This window comes from Panulirus ornatus, chromosome 29, assembly GCF_036320965.1.
Source record: "Panulirus ornatus isolate Po-2019 chromosome 29, ASM3632096v1, whole genome shotgun sequence".
NCBI classification, from domain to species: domain Eukaryota; kingdom Metazoa; phylum Arthropoda; class Malacostraca; order Decapoda; family Palinuridae; genus Panulirus; species Panulirus ornatus.
The window spans coordinates 14831856-14846066 of NC_092252.1; the positions used below are offsets into that span (position 1 = coordinate 14831856).

The 14211-nt window shown below is 44.9% G+C and overlaps 1 protein-coding gene across 1 annotated transcript in view; it reads left to right on the plus strand.

Moving 5' to 3' along the window:
* LOC139758201 (uncharacterized) overlaps positions 1-14211 on the plus strand; it is a 211808-nt gene that overhangs the window by 149667 nt on the left and 47930 nt on the right. The gene's annotated exons all lie outside the window — the stretch shown is intronic.

Here is a 14211-nt window from a genome sequence, read left to right on the forward strand (position 1 = left end):
TAGTATGATATATAATAGACTGGCCTCCGTGGAGGAAAACGGAGTAGGGGGGAGACACAGCTATCTCACGGGTGGCGAACATTTTGCAGGCGACGTCTGATGTGATAAGATGATGAGAGGTTGATAGACGGTTGACGTGGTGCAATCGCTCCACCATAGTACTCATGTATTCCTGGACCCTGGCGCACGACTGTACGACTCTCTAGCACGACGACCCTCTTGGCTGTCGGATCCTGTTCCTGTCGTCCAGCAAATCGAATCGTAGACTATCGTGTCTCTTGTTTATTGTATACGTCCACGTTTTCCTTATGACTTAAGCCATAAGCTAGACCATCGTACCTAAGAGGCGTACCGTACCGTCTTGCTCAAGCGTCGTACTCCTGTGCTCAAGGATCGTACCGTCGTGTTCAAGGATCGTACCGTCGTGCATAAGGGTCATACTCCTGTGCTCAAGGATCGTACCGTTGAGCTCAAGGATCGTAACGTCGTGCTCAATGATCGTACCGTCGTCCTCAAAGATCGTTCCGTTGTGCATAAGGGTCATACTCTTGTGCTCAAGGATCGTACCGTCGTGCTCAATGATCGTACCGTCGTGCTCAATGATCGTACCGTTGTGCTCTGGGAATGTACCGTTGTGCTCTAGGAACGTACCTTCTTGCTCTAAGATCGTACCGTTGTGCTCAAGGATCGCACCGTCGTGCTCAAGGATCGTACCATCGTGCTCATGGGTCGAACTAAAAGGCAAGTAGATAACTTGGTCTTCCCCGGGGCACGACGAATCAAGAATACGAGGAGACGCCATAGCTATGCCATAACTGGACGACCGCCGAAAATGTGTGGAAAAAAAAAAAATACCATTCTGGCGATGCCATGACGCACGCATGACCCATTTCCTCCTCTTGTGAGGCAGCGTCATGGGTCTCGGGGGGGAGTGTGTGGTCGTCGCTCTCCCATTGTGGAGTTCGACCCTGGGTTTAGGCTGGACCAGGTATGGCCCCACACGAGCCACCATATATGGTGAAGATCGCTCACACGGTGCCCGCTGCTCCACCCTGTACGTGGAACACACGCCTTACGTCGTTTGGAATGGTAACGTCGTATATACCGTACTAAACCGTACACATCGTCCCTCAACCTTATAGCGTACTAAGGGTCGTGCTGCCGTGTTCCGTCGCTCTGGAAGGCATAAGAGCTGGGTGGGTTTCAGCCACATAGTGTTGTTAGGTCTCTCCCAACCACAAGTACTTCATCAACAACACTTTGGTACATACCCAGCGATCGCCTCCGCTAAGCTGATCACCTTTCCAAGTTTCACGTCTTTAAGCTGGCATCGTATCTGCTCATGTGTCTAGTGTGCGCGAGCATGTTTTCTTGTGAGTAATTCTTGTTTGATGCTGTTATTTGTGTACTCGCGTGTCTATCTACATATCATTCACATCGTACGGAGAGGGAGTTGTACTCTCGTAGGGCCGATATCCTCTGCTTGATTGGTAATAAGGCTGCTTGTGCAGAATTGCCAGAAGACCTTTCACTGCAGACCATACACTTGTGGTCCGAAAGATGGGAACTGTGGATTCTGTATGTACTATATGCACTATATGTAATATTAAGAGTTAAAGATGAATTTGTTAAAACTTTGGAGACAGCAGAAGTGAGAGGGAGTGGACGATGGTTGGTAAAGTGGTCTGCGTTGCTCTTATAAGTCTACACACGGGCCCGCTCGGGTTCGAATCCCGAGCGTGACAGTCGGCCTATAGCCACTCCTAGCTGTTCATCCTCCCGTCGGGACTGGTCGATGATTAGGTACGTCATAGTATGTGTGTGTGTTTGTATGTATGTATGTGCTGCAGTGTGTATATTTATGTAAACTTTATGCCAAGCAGGAGTTACTTAGAAATACTTCATCGCAAAGACACTTTTGTAAGTAATCGAACTCTCCTCTGTGTGTGTGTGTGTGTGTGTGTGTGTGTGTGTGTGTGTGCGCGCGCGCGCCTTCATAGGTCCAGCTGGTGTTATGGCTAAAGCTGTGCCATAGATGATGGTGTCAGCTTAAGCTGTAATCACTGGGGTTTCTTCTGTTGACCTCCCACGCCCAAAATAACCCACCATCATCTGGAATATTCCAAAATGTTTTGTTTTCTCATTCATATTTGATTATCTCAGGATTTCCTTCCACCCTTATAGTTCTGCCATGAATTCACACACACACACACACACATATGTATATATATATATATATATATATATATATATATATATATATATATATATATATTTATATATATATATATATATATATATATATATATATATATATATATATATATATATATATATATATGGTAAACATGTTTACCAAATGGCGTCCTAGCTTCGTCTCTTCGATGTATATCAACTGACTGTTATATTTCTCTCTTGTGTCTCCCCTGATGATGTGATTATTACACGAAAATGCACTTGGGAACTTTTCGTGTTTCATTTTCCCCGTGGACTCATAGGAATATCTTGATCACGCGCAAAATTGTGATCCTTTCCAATATATATATATATATATATATATATATATATATATATATATATATATATATATATATATATATATATATATATATATATATATATATATATATATATATATACGATATAAACTATATACCAATGTACCCTGAGACTCAAACCCTGGAACATTTGCGTTGCAGTCAGGCACCCTAACCCTCGGGCCACGATAAGCTACCTGACTGCCACACAGATGGTCGGGGTTCGATTCCCGAGGTATAGTGGTAAATATATTGCATATGTGTACATTATGTGATTTATATCTATCTATCTATCTATCTATCTATCTATCTATATATATATATATATATATATATATATATATATATTATGATCAAATAGTCAAATATCCATAAGATAATCTTGGTTATTACGCATTCTCTCACATGCATCCGCCCATAAGGGTTGGTATTGCGGTAATTTACAAGGCTAAATGACCTTTGCTGACGTCTGGGCGGGCGGGCGAAGGAGGGAGGGTCGACCTTAGGGCCCGCCCCCTGGGGATTACGTCACGCTCCCGACCAATAATAATGAGGGCCAGGCACGCCACGTGACGTCACTAGGAAGGAGGGTGGGATAGGGGGAGTGCGTTCCTTCTGGTTGTCTGCCGTTTCATTTCATTTCGATTCCTGACTCCTGTGTTATTGGATGTTCTGCTCGTTCTCTGGACCACAAGACTTAAGAGAGAACCCGGGCCGTTTTTCTCTTCACATCGATGGTCAAATAAGATATTGTGTGAGGTTTAGATAGACCTGACGGTTAAACACGAAGACGATTCTTCGCTGCGTTCATAATCTGAATGTTTTCGACGTCAGCGCTCCCCTTACCTGGAGTTTATGAAGTAATTAATTACCCCTCTGAACTAGAGGCTAGCATGTGTGTGGGTAATTATCGTGCATTCGAGGGTAGTTAGAGTATAACGCCCCAGCCAAGTTGTAGAATTAAGCAGAAAAAAAAAATTACGTTACAGTATGGTAATGTTGTATAACTGAAAACTTACTGTCACCCACAATAGGTCATGGGGTCAAAAAAAATAAAAACTTTATTGGTAATACCGCATAAATTACCGTACGCTACGGTAGGTTATCGTGCCTGCCGTAAGTTTACCGCGATCCTGATTAGTTATCGTACGCAGGCGAAACAACGTACTCGCTAGCAGAGTTATCGTACACACAAGAGTTACTCGAGGATGCGCCAGGGGTGATCGAACAGTAGCGAAGTAAACGTGATTTAGAGGCGAGTTCAGGAAAATGGGAGGGGCTGGCTAGGGCAGAAAAGGTCGATTTCCTATATAGTCAGGTAGATTGATACTTAGTGAAGGAAGATTAACAGGTGAGGTCCAGGCTGGCAGGCATCGTGTGGGTACATGATGGACCCATCGCATCATAGTATGTACTTTCTTCCTCTCTACTCCCTGCTCTACAACTCCCATCCTCGAGTTTATTCCTACACTTTTTTTTTCCTTCTTCCTTCCTCCTTACCTGTAGTGATTGCAACCCGGAGTGTGTAATACCGTTTTCCACCGCCCAGATATGATCAAGACCTGAAGTCTTAAAGATGGAATATGTGGATCGTCTCTCGGGAAACGTGGGAAAGTGGTACCTGTTGAAGAGGATGTGGAGTGATGATACTGAAGGACTCCTGAGTGTGGGTGGCAGATGTGGGGTGTTTGGCATGTGGAGCTATGCATCCTTAGAGTCATGGCCAGTGGCGAGGTGAGAAGAGAAGATGTGGTAAAAGCCTTGCGTAAGATGAAGTGTGGCATAGCTACTGAAGTGGATGGGATTGCAGTTGTCGATTGGTTAGTTAGAACAACAAATCGGTTAGCTAGGATTTTCAAGGTATGTATGAGTCACCGTGAGGTGCCTGAGATTTGTAGAATAAAGGCGTGGGTATGGCGGGTTGTATGAGAGAGGGATGATTGTGTGAGTCGTGGCGTGCATGGGGCATCAGAATGGGGGTGGAAGAACGTGGCTTCAGGACTGGTGGATGTATAGATCTTTTGCTTTGAAGAATCTTTGTGATGCATACGTGGAGGAAGAGAAGGATTCATATGTGGCATTTATGGATCTGAAAAAACGGTATGCTTGGGTTAATAGAGATGTTTTTTGAAAGGTGTAGGAGGAAGCTGTTAGAAACATTGAGGGGTTTGTAATGAAAAGATTAAGGCGTGAATGCGAGTAGGAAGAGAGAAGGGCGAGTGGTTCCAGGTGAAGGTGGGTGTGTGATGTTACCATGGCGGTTTAATCTCTTTATGGATTGGTTGATGAGGGAGGTAAATGCAAGGGTTAAGGGGTGGGGGCTCAGGGTCCTGGGAGGTGGGTCGGTTGTTTGCTGACGCGGCTTTGGCGGTAGACTCCAGTTTGAAACTGCAGAAGATGACGTCTGACTTTGGGAGAGTGAGTGAGAAGAAAAGGTTGAGTTGACGTGGATAAAGGTAAAGTTGTTAACTTTAACTGGATGGATTTTTTCACCCCCCGAGTTGGCTACATTTCACGGTCAGAAGCATGGCTCGGTCGTGGTCATATCAGGTAGAAGGTTAAGATTATAGGCTCGAGAAGACGAGGATATCGGAGGAAATTATTTGTGATCAGTTCAGCCTGTGGACCCGAGGGTGGAAATGTTATATAGGAAGAGGGAGGGAGAGACGCGAGAGAGAGAATTTCGCAACCAACGTTGTCCAAAGAGGAAGAGGGTATCGCAACGGCCAATCCTAGTGTGGCTGCCTTCTTCATAAAACATTGAATTACATTAAAATTACTGTGCTCTGTTGAATTACATTAAGATTACTTTACTGTGTAATCGACGCACAACATTATGATTACTATGAATTTTGTATTGAGAATCGTATATGGTTTTAAGGTAGTATTGTGCATTTGGTGAACTGATATAAGAATTACTGGACTTTTAATCAGTTAGACAGAACTTAAGAATTACCTGTATGTTATACGAATTGTTATACTTAGGTATTACAGTGCTTTTTAGGAATTATCGTACTAAACTTTTATATATTACCGTACTCACCTTATCATTGTACGCAACAGTAGAATTACCGTTCTGTATGAATTATTGTTTGCGACATAAAACTCAGCAAGCCTTGTGAGAAGCATCGTACACATTCGATATATCGTAATTCATAAGAATCATCGTAAGTGTTAGAAATATCGTAACGTGTGAGGATCATCGTACACAGGAATACCGAGCGCTGTGCGAATCATCCCTGAAGTGTGTGTGTACTTCATGGGAACCAGCACAGTGAACCTTAACGTTTTGTTATGTAAAGAAATGTCAAGGCCTCTTGGGTTATGCCATTGGGAAAATAGTTGCCAGGCGAGAGATCAGAGCTTTTTCTGAAGTATGGAAAAGTTTTGTGGTTGTTTTATGCCACACGAGAATCTCAACTCTCTCTCTCTCTCTCTCTCTCTCTCTCTCTCTCTCTCTCTCTCTCTCTCTCTCTCTCTCTCTCCCTCTCGTAAATATGGGTAGTAGAAACGATTACGAGTACGAATGTCTTTTTTTTTTGTCATCAGAATCGTTGTATTTTTAGCCCTTACCGTGAACTTTTCACGTGGAGTGGTGGATATGTTATCGTGGACTTATAAGGTCAAATGGAAATATCATGCGTTGAAAGAATGTTGTGTATCTCGTGATTATCGTGCGCCATAGTTTTTTGCATCACTAAAAATATCGTATGCTAAAGGATTACTCGTCCTGCATTGCAAAAGTATCGTACGTCAGGCCTTCTTCCCTCGCATTGCAGAGCATTTATCACTTAGTACACTTATCATCCGATGCTTCAGAGCTGTTGAGGCGGTAAGTAGGTGGTATTGGATGACGGAACAGTATATATATATATATATATATATATATATATATATATATATATATATATATATATATATATATATATATATTTTTTTTTTTTTTTTTTTTTTCCGCTGTCTCCCGCGTTTGCGAGGTAGCGCAAGGAAACAGACGAAAGAAATGGCCCAACCCACCCCCATACACATGTACATACACACGTCCACACACGCAAATATACATACCTACACAGCTTTCCATGGTTTACCCCAGATGCTTCACATGCCCTGATTCAATCCACTGACAGCACGTCAACCCCGGTATACCACATCGCTCCAATTCACTCTATTCCTTGCCCTCCTTTCACCCTCCTGCATGTTCAGGCCCCGATCACACAAAATCTTTTTCACTCCATCTTTCCACCTCCAATTTGGTCTCCCTCTTCTCCTCGTTCCCTCCACCTCCGACACATATATCCTCTTGGTCAATCTTTCCTCACTCATTCTCTCCATGTGACCAAACCATTTCAAAACACCCTCTTCTGCTCTCTCAACCACGCTCTTTTTATTTCCACACATCTCTCTTACCCTTACGTTACTCACTCGATCAAACCACCTCACACCACACATTGTCCTCAAACATCTCATTTCCAGCACATCCATCCTCCTGCGCACAACTCTATCCATAGCCCACGCCTCGCAACCATACAACATTGTTGGAACCACTATTCCTTCAAACATACCCATTTTTGCTTTCCGAGATAATGTTCTCGACTTCCACACATTCTTCAAGGCTCCCAGAATTTTCGCCCCCTCCCCCACCCTATGATCCACTTCCGCTTCCATGGTTCCATCCGCTGCCAGATCCACTCCCACTCCCACTCGGTAAAATATTGTATGAAGCAGTGGATGATTGGATAGTGGTTGAGAAATGGATGATGAAGGTGGTGGCTCAGGGTGGAGTGGATGATTGGGTTGGTGGCTTAGGGTGGAGTGAATGTAGTGATGATAGTTGTGTCCCAGGGTACAGTGATGGTAGTTGTGCCCCAGGGTACAGTGATGGTAGTTGTGTCCCAGGGTACAGTGATGGTAGTTGTGTCCCAGGGTACAGTGATGGTAGTTGTGTCCCAGGGTACAGTGATGGTAGGTGTGGCCTGACTTTAGGGGTGGGGTCTGTGTGTGTGTGGGGGGGGGGGGAGGAGGTAAGTAACTATGACGTCAGAGGGAGGTACATGTTTAGTCTCAGTCTGGAAACTGTCAATAAACAGCTACGAACTGTGCTTGACGACACACACACACACACACACACACACACACACACGATCATGCATACATACTCGTTACGCCACGTTTGAGAGCGGACGCTAAGTGGTTCCTATTAAGGTAGTTCACACCTCTCATGTTGAGCCATGGTATATGTGTGTGTACATAACACCGTGGACTCGACGGTGCGGCTTATGATCTGACCTTTGACCTGACCCTTAAGGGAAAGTCCATAAGGTGGCCTTTATACTCGAGAGTCGTACTGTAATGGTCCAAGGGATCCCCCCTCCCCCGAAATGCTGCCCTTATTACATGATAACCTTGGTTCTTATTATGCTCCGCTCATTACAGCAGTCTTATGCATCTGGTAAATACGGTTGGGATGTGTGTGTGTGTGTGTGTGTGTGTGTCGTTATTCATAACCTTCATGAAATACTGCCTATTATCAGGAGTACCCCCTTACCCCTCCCCCCTCAGACGCGTATAATGACGCACACATAACTGAAGTGGCAGCTATGAACGCTGATGGTAGTATGCAAGGTTCTATGATCGTTAGAGAAATCCAAGAGATGGAGCCCTGTGAACGTAAAACTCCCTCCACCCACACTGTACGAGCGTAGAACTACCTATCCGGGCTGTATATGTAGATACAGTAGTTACAGATGACTACAGTAACGAATCCCTACACAGAAACGGCGTACATACTTAGAGAAATAGTAAACAAGCACAGATATAACCCCCCCCCCCTCCTCGTCTCTCCCCAGAGATTTGGACACTATAAGCAATATCTATTCCCTTTTTGGGTTGTTAGCCAAGCGCTGTAGAAGAGGCTCTCACATGCCATGAGATATTTATCATTAGTAGTAAAGGCTACAGTGTCCACTCCCTCATGATGTAACGACCACACCTGCCATGGTTTAAAACCCGTTCTGGGTAGGTGGGGCGACAGTCATTGAAAGGATCCCACAGGATTATACACCTTCTGCTAACTGTCAGTAGGGACTGTTGTTGCCCGTTGCGTCATGTCGTTTGTACGGGTTCGAAGGGTTGGGGTATAAAGGGTTGGTCCTCCGCGGGGATGTGTTCGCAGCTCCACGCCCAGCTGCTGCTCGAGTAGTTTACACAGCGAATGATATCATGCAGGGGAGTGAGGAGGAAGGGAGGGGGGGTAGCCAGGCGCCGCCACTCCCTGCCAAACGAACGATTTCGGCGGGAATTATCGTGTCTCCGCCAACGTTAACGCCCAGCTGATTCGTGCAATGAAAAACGGACGGGCTCTCCCCACGCTGGCTCAGTCCGGTGCCTCCCTCAGCGTGAGAATCACGTCGCCTACGGTGCAGACGGAATCACTTCTGTCGAAACCAAATTTTTTTTTCCCTCACTTGTCTCTGGGCTCTCGTGCGTTGATCAGAACACAGCCCAGAGTGTGTTAATAGCCGAGTGGTGGTTTGTGAGTGTTTTCAGTGATGGGCGAGAACTGTAACGAACAAAGTTACGGATGTGAATGAGTTTTGATGAACTGCAGTCACGTGCATAATTAAAGCGACAGCAAATGATATATTAACGAGCGGGGTGATTCAGGTATCATTTTGAAATAGAAAAGTTATTTAAGAAAAAAAGTTGATGGAAAATTGATGACAGTGATTTGAATGTCAAGACACTGAACTGTGACGCGGAACATATTAACGAGCGTGACGTTCCTTTAAGATATTTTTTTAGCAAGGATTGTCGTCCCTCGCAACGGCGGTGACAAGGACAACTCTCATCTGTTTACCAGTCGTTACGAGAACGTATCGTATCCCTTAACGACCGTCGCAAGAAGTCTCGTCCTTCGGCCGGTCGTCACAAGAACTGCAGATCCCCTAAGCAGCCGTCACAGGCACTCCTCGTCACACATGTATCCCATCGCCCTATGCTGCATGGACATCGTCACAGCCATGCCCGTGACGTGTTACCCCATCAGGGATTTCACAGGTGAGATGAACTAGGGAAATGGGTGTAAGACAGTGTCATCCTCATCGGATTAAATTGTCTTTTGGTAGGATTTTCTTATTGGTGTTGGCTTATATAGGATTTTAGAAGTGTTGGCCAGTGGTCTGCAGTATTAGATGCCCTTTCTTGTGGGATTTCATCCCATAATGAAGCAGGATTTGTCATCCATTCCGGCGCTGTTCCATTAATCCATTCTGATTGGATTTTTTGGTCCATCCTTTTGCGATTTATGTATCCATTACGTAGGATTTATAACCCATTCACGTGAGATTTCATCGTCCAGTTTCGCGGTGATTTTCCCTCTGGGATTGTCACACTTCTTCATTGTAGTTTCCTTCCAGCAGGATTTCATCACAGTACTGCTGGATTGTCTCGCTTGTCTTGCAGGATTCCATCACATGAGCCCGAGGTGATTTCACGAGCGCCTCCCATAGGGATTTCCTCCTATCACTCGTCTAGGGATTCGCCACCCGTCGCAGGGGGGTGTGGGAGGGGGATTCGTTGCTAGTTCATGAGGGAAAGTTTCATTACCTGAATTAATGATTATTGAATGACCTTCATAATCCTTTGGTAGGAATATATTGCAAATTACTTGATATCCCTTAATCCGAGACTTATCTCGATCGGGATCACATATTACTGGTGTCAAGAGCTGTTAGTTGTGAAAATATGAAGAAAATAATTTTAGTTGGGAAGGACTGATTTGATTAGTTCCTATATATATATATATATATATATATATATATATATATATATATATATATATATATATATATATATATATTCCTATGAGTTCCATGGGAAAATGTAACACGATAAATTCCCAAGTGCACTTTCGTGTAATAATCGCATCATCAGGGGAGATACAAGAAAGAAATATATATGATTGAATAAGGCGGATGTGCAAGTGGGAAGACAGGAGAGTGGGTGGTTCCATGTGAAGGTGGATTTGCGGCAGGGGTGTGTGATGTCACTATGGCTGTCTGACGTTCATGAGTGGGGGAGGTGAGCTGGGTGAATGCGAGGGTCTTGGAGAGGGACATATATACAGTCTGTCGGAAGGAGTTGGGGTGGGATGCATGGGAGATGAGTTAGTCACTGTTTGTTGATGGTACGGCGTCGGTGGCAGATTCGTGTGAGAAACTGCAGAAGCTGAGTTTAGTATAGTGTGTGAAAAGGAGAATGTCGAGTGCCTATGTAAATGAAAGCAAGGTTGTTAGGTTTAGCTAAGGAAAGAGAACAGTTTAGTTGGAGCATGTGTTTGAATGGCTCGAGAATCTGAAGGAAGTGGCAGGTACATGGCAGCGGATGGAACCATTGGAGTGAAGTGAGCCGTAGAATGGGTGAGGAAGGCCGCGTTTCTGTGTATATTGAGGGATGAGTGTAGAGAGAGAGGTCAGTGTCTGTGAGGGCAGAGCATGTGTGATCGTACAGTAGTTTCGACAGTGATACATCACTGCTGGCTGTCCAGAAGTGAAATTCAACTGTGTGAGCATTTTAGCCGCCATAACTAACTTTAAAGGAATTACCGTTGCTTCCATGTTCAAGACCGTCAGCATCATCATCATAGAATCATCCGGTCCTCTTACGTTGGACTGTGTTTCAACTGCTCATGCACGGCCCGTGCCATGCATGGCTTATCTTATCCTCTGATCCACATGCATCGCTCCTAAATGCATGAGTTGTCTTTGGGTCTGGCGAACCGCAGCATATTCGCCATATACATCAGTCTCGTGGTCAACTATTAAAACCGCTCTTCCTCTCCAGGCAAGAGACGAGTCAAGTCGCCATGACTTCTAAGCTTTGGGAGTTGCATTGCGGAAGGCGGCTCCGATATTGGGGCGGATCACTCATACTACGATTCGCACGCGCAAGTTGTATAGATGCGTAACGTGGGCCTTAAACAGATTTAGTGCGGCACCGGCTGGATTGCCTGGAAATTATATCTTTGAGGAGAAATGATGGGGTAGGAGAGAGAAGTGTGGTACTAGAGGAGTATGTGCGAGAGAGCTGATGAGGATATTCTGAAAGGATGTTTGTAGCTCAGTCGAGTGAGGAAGGGAACCGAGGAGTAGATGCGAGAAAGGAGTGAAATATGCCGTGAGTGACCGGGGCTTAAACATGCAGAAGGGTGTCAGACGTGCATAGGACAGAACAAATTGGAGCGACATGGTATACAAGGGGCGACATGGTGTCGATGGGCTGAACTAGGGTTAATGGAAGGGTCAGGGGGAACTACGGAAAAAGTCTGTAGGGCCTGGTGTTGGATGGGGGCCGAGAGAGTAGATCTGCGCGAATGAGGCTGTTCTTTGTCTCTTCCTGGCGCTACCTCACTATCGTGGGAAACAGTGAACAGGTATAAAGATATATATGAAATTAATATTGAAGTCTACCACCGCAGAACCCCTCTAATGGGGCTCCCTGTACCTTCCATGATGCAGTTCACGCAAGAGCAGGTGGAGACTGGTCTCCCGTGAAGTGATAAGCTCTCGTGCAAAGACTTGACTCCTTTTCATTGGCTGGCTAGATAGATAGAGATAGATAGATAGGTGGATGGAGAGAGAGAGAGAGGTCTTCTCTCCGGATGTAACGGTGGGGTCGGGGGTGAAGAATAAAGCGTATCTTGACGAACCTCCATAATAATATCATTATGGGTCGCGTCTGAATTCCCCCCTCCCATGTATACATAATTATTTTACTCTTAAGCTCTGCCGATCTGGTGTTGTGCATTGTTTTGCGAACTTACCACAGGCTACAGGAAAGACCTGAAGACAAAGTAAATGGACGTGTGTAAGTTTCATCTTACAATTCCAAGGTTCATTTTTCGGAGGAGAGTTCTGCTCCACCTCCCAAGTTACGATGGGAAGACTTTCCGGTAAGAAGTGCCGGTAATGAAGATAGGTTGCCGGGAAGCCGTCCGGCAGGAGGAGAAATAAATGTTAATCAGGCCAGCGGAATTAGCCCGGCGGTGGTGCCGAACTAAATTCCTGGTAAATGGAGATTTCTGTACTGGATTGTGACTCATCTGAGAACGTGGTGTGGCGGTAGAAAATGATGTAATGATTTCGGGACTCTCTCTCTCTCTCTCTCTCTCTCTCTCTCTCTCTCTCTCTCTCTCTCTCTCTCTCTCTCTCTCTCTCTCTCTCTCTCTCATCTAGATGATAAATCCCTGAAAGTAGGCCCTCAGGAGGAGAGAGAGAGAGAGAGAGAGAGAGAGAGAGTACAGGGTAACAGGTCCTTAAGGGAAAGATAAGAGATTTTTCAGGAGAGAGAGAGAGAAAAAAAACCCTTAAAATATAGGACAGAGAGAGAGAGAGAGAGAGAGAGAGAGAGAGAGAGAGAGAGGCGATAGAAAAATCACTGGAAATAAGAGAGATGCGGAGGAGAGGATAGAGAGAGAGAGAGAGAGAGAGAGAGAGAGAGAGAGAGAGAGAGAGAGAGAGAGAGAGAGAGAGAGAGAGAGAGAGAGAGAGAGAGAGAGCGGTGAGGGAGGGGGTAATCAGGGTCATAGCAATTAGTGTGTGTCGGGGGATGTGTGCTGAGGATGATCAGGTCTGTCGGTGGTCATGGCAACGATGGAAACACCCTCCCTCCCGTGGTTGCCCTCCTGCCTGTACATAGTCCAATTTTTTTTTTTCTATTTTTTTCCATTTTTTTTAGCCCCGTGTTTAATGGTTTCATGATGTCATTATCTGATTTTATTTATATTATTCTTTTTTTTATAAGTTTATAAGTTTATAAGTTTATATTAAAGATGACTTTTTTTGTGTGTGTTACGGAAATTTGTGGAATAACTGTCGCCTGTTATTGTACAAGACGAATACTAAAAGGAATTTGAATCGCTGTTATTTCTTACTCGGTAAAATAGCGGAAGATAACGGACGAATATCGAGTTGGGAATATTTCAATATCTTGACCTATCAATAATTCAGCTTTCATTTAAGAGGCGGGTGGGGTCGGCTGGCGGGAGGAAGGGGTTTTAATTTCCAATATTTCTCATGAATTTTTTCGGTTGACTACGTAATCGTGATTCACATGATGGACCGCCCTGGTTGTGTGTGTGTGTGTGTGTGTGTGTGTGTGTGTGTGTGTGTGTGTGTGTCAGGATATGTATAAGTATATGGTTGGATTCATCATCCGATTTGTAGAAGCGTTTCATTTTTTACTTCAACCTAACCCCCGCGTCGTGGTCAAGGGGCGTACCGTCGTGGTCGAGAGTCGTATCGTCGTGTTCAAGGGTCGTACCGTCGTGCTCAAGGGTCGTACCGTCGTGTTCAAGGGTCGCACCGTCGTGTTCAAGGGTCGTACCGTCGTGCTCAAGGGTCGTACCGTCGTGTTCAAGGGTCGTACCGTCGTGCTCAAGGGTCGGACCCTCGTATTCAAGGGTCGTACCCTCGTGTTCAAGGGTCGCACCGTCGTATTCAAGGGTCGTACCGTCGTGGTCATGAGGCCATGTTATAACCTGCTGGTCATCAGATCTGTGTTACAGTCAAGGTATTATGAAATACCCCCCCATCGTATTTGAAATATCCTTCATGAAATTGTTCTGGTAATACTACAGTTGTATTGTGTATGTATACGTTACCCTTCATATATACAT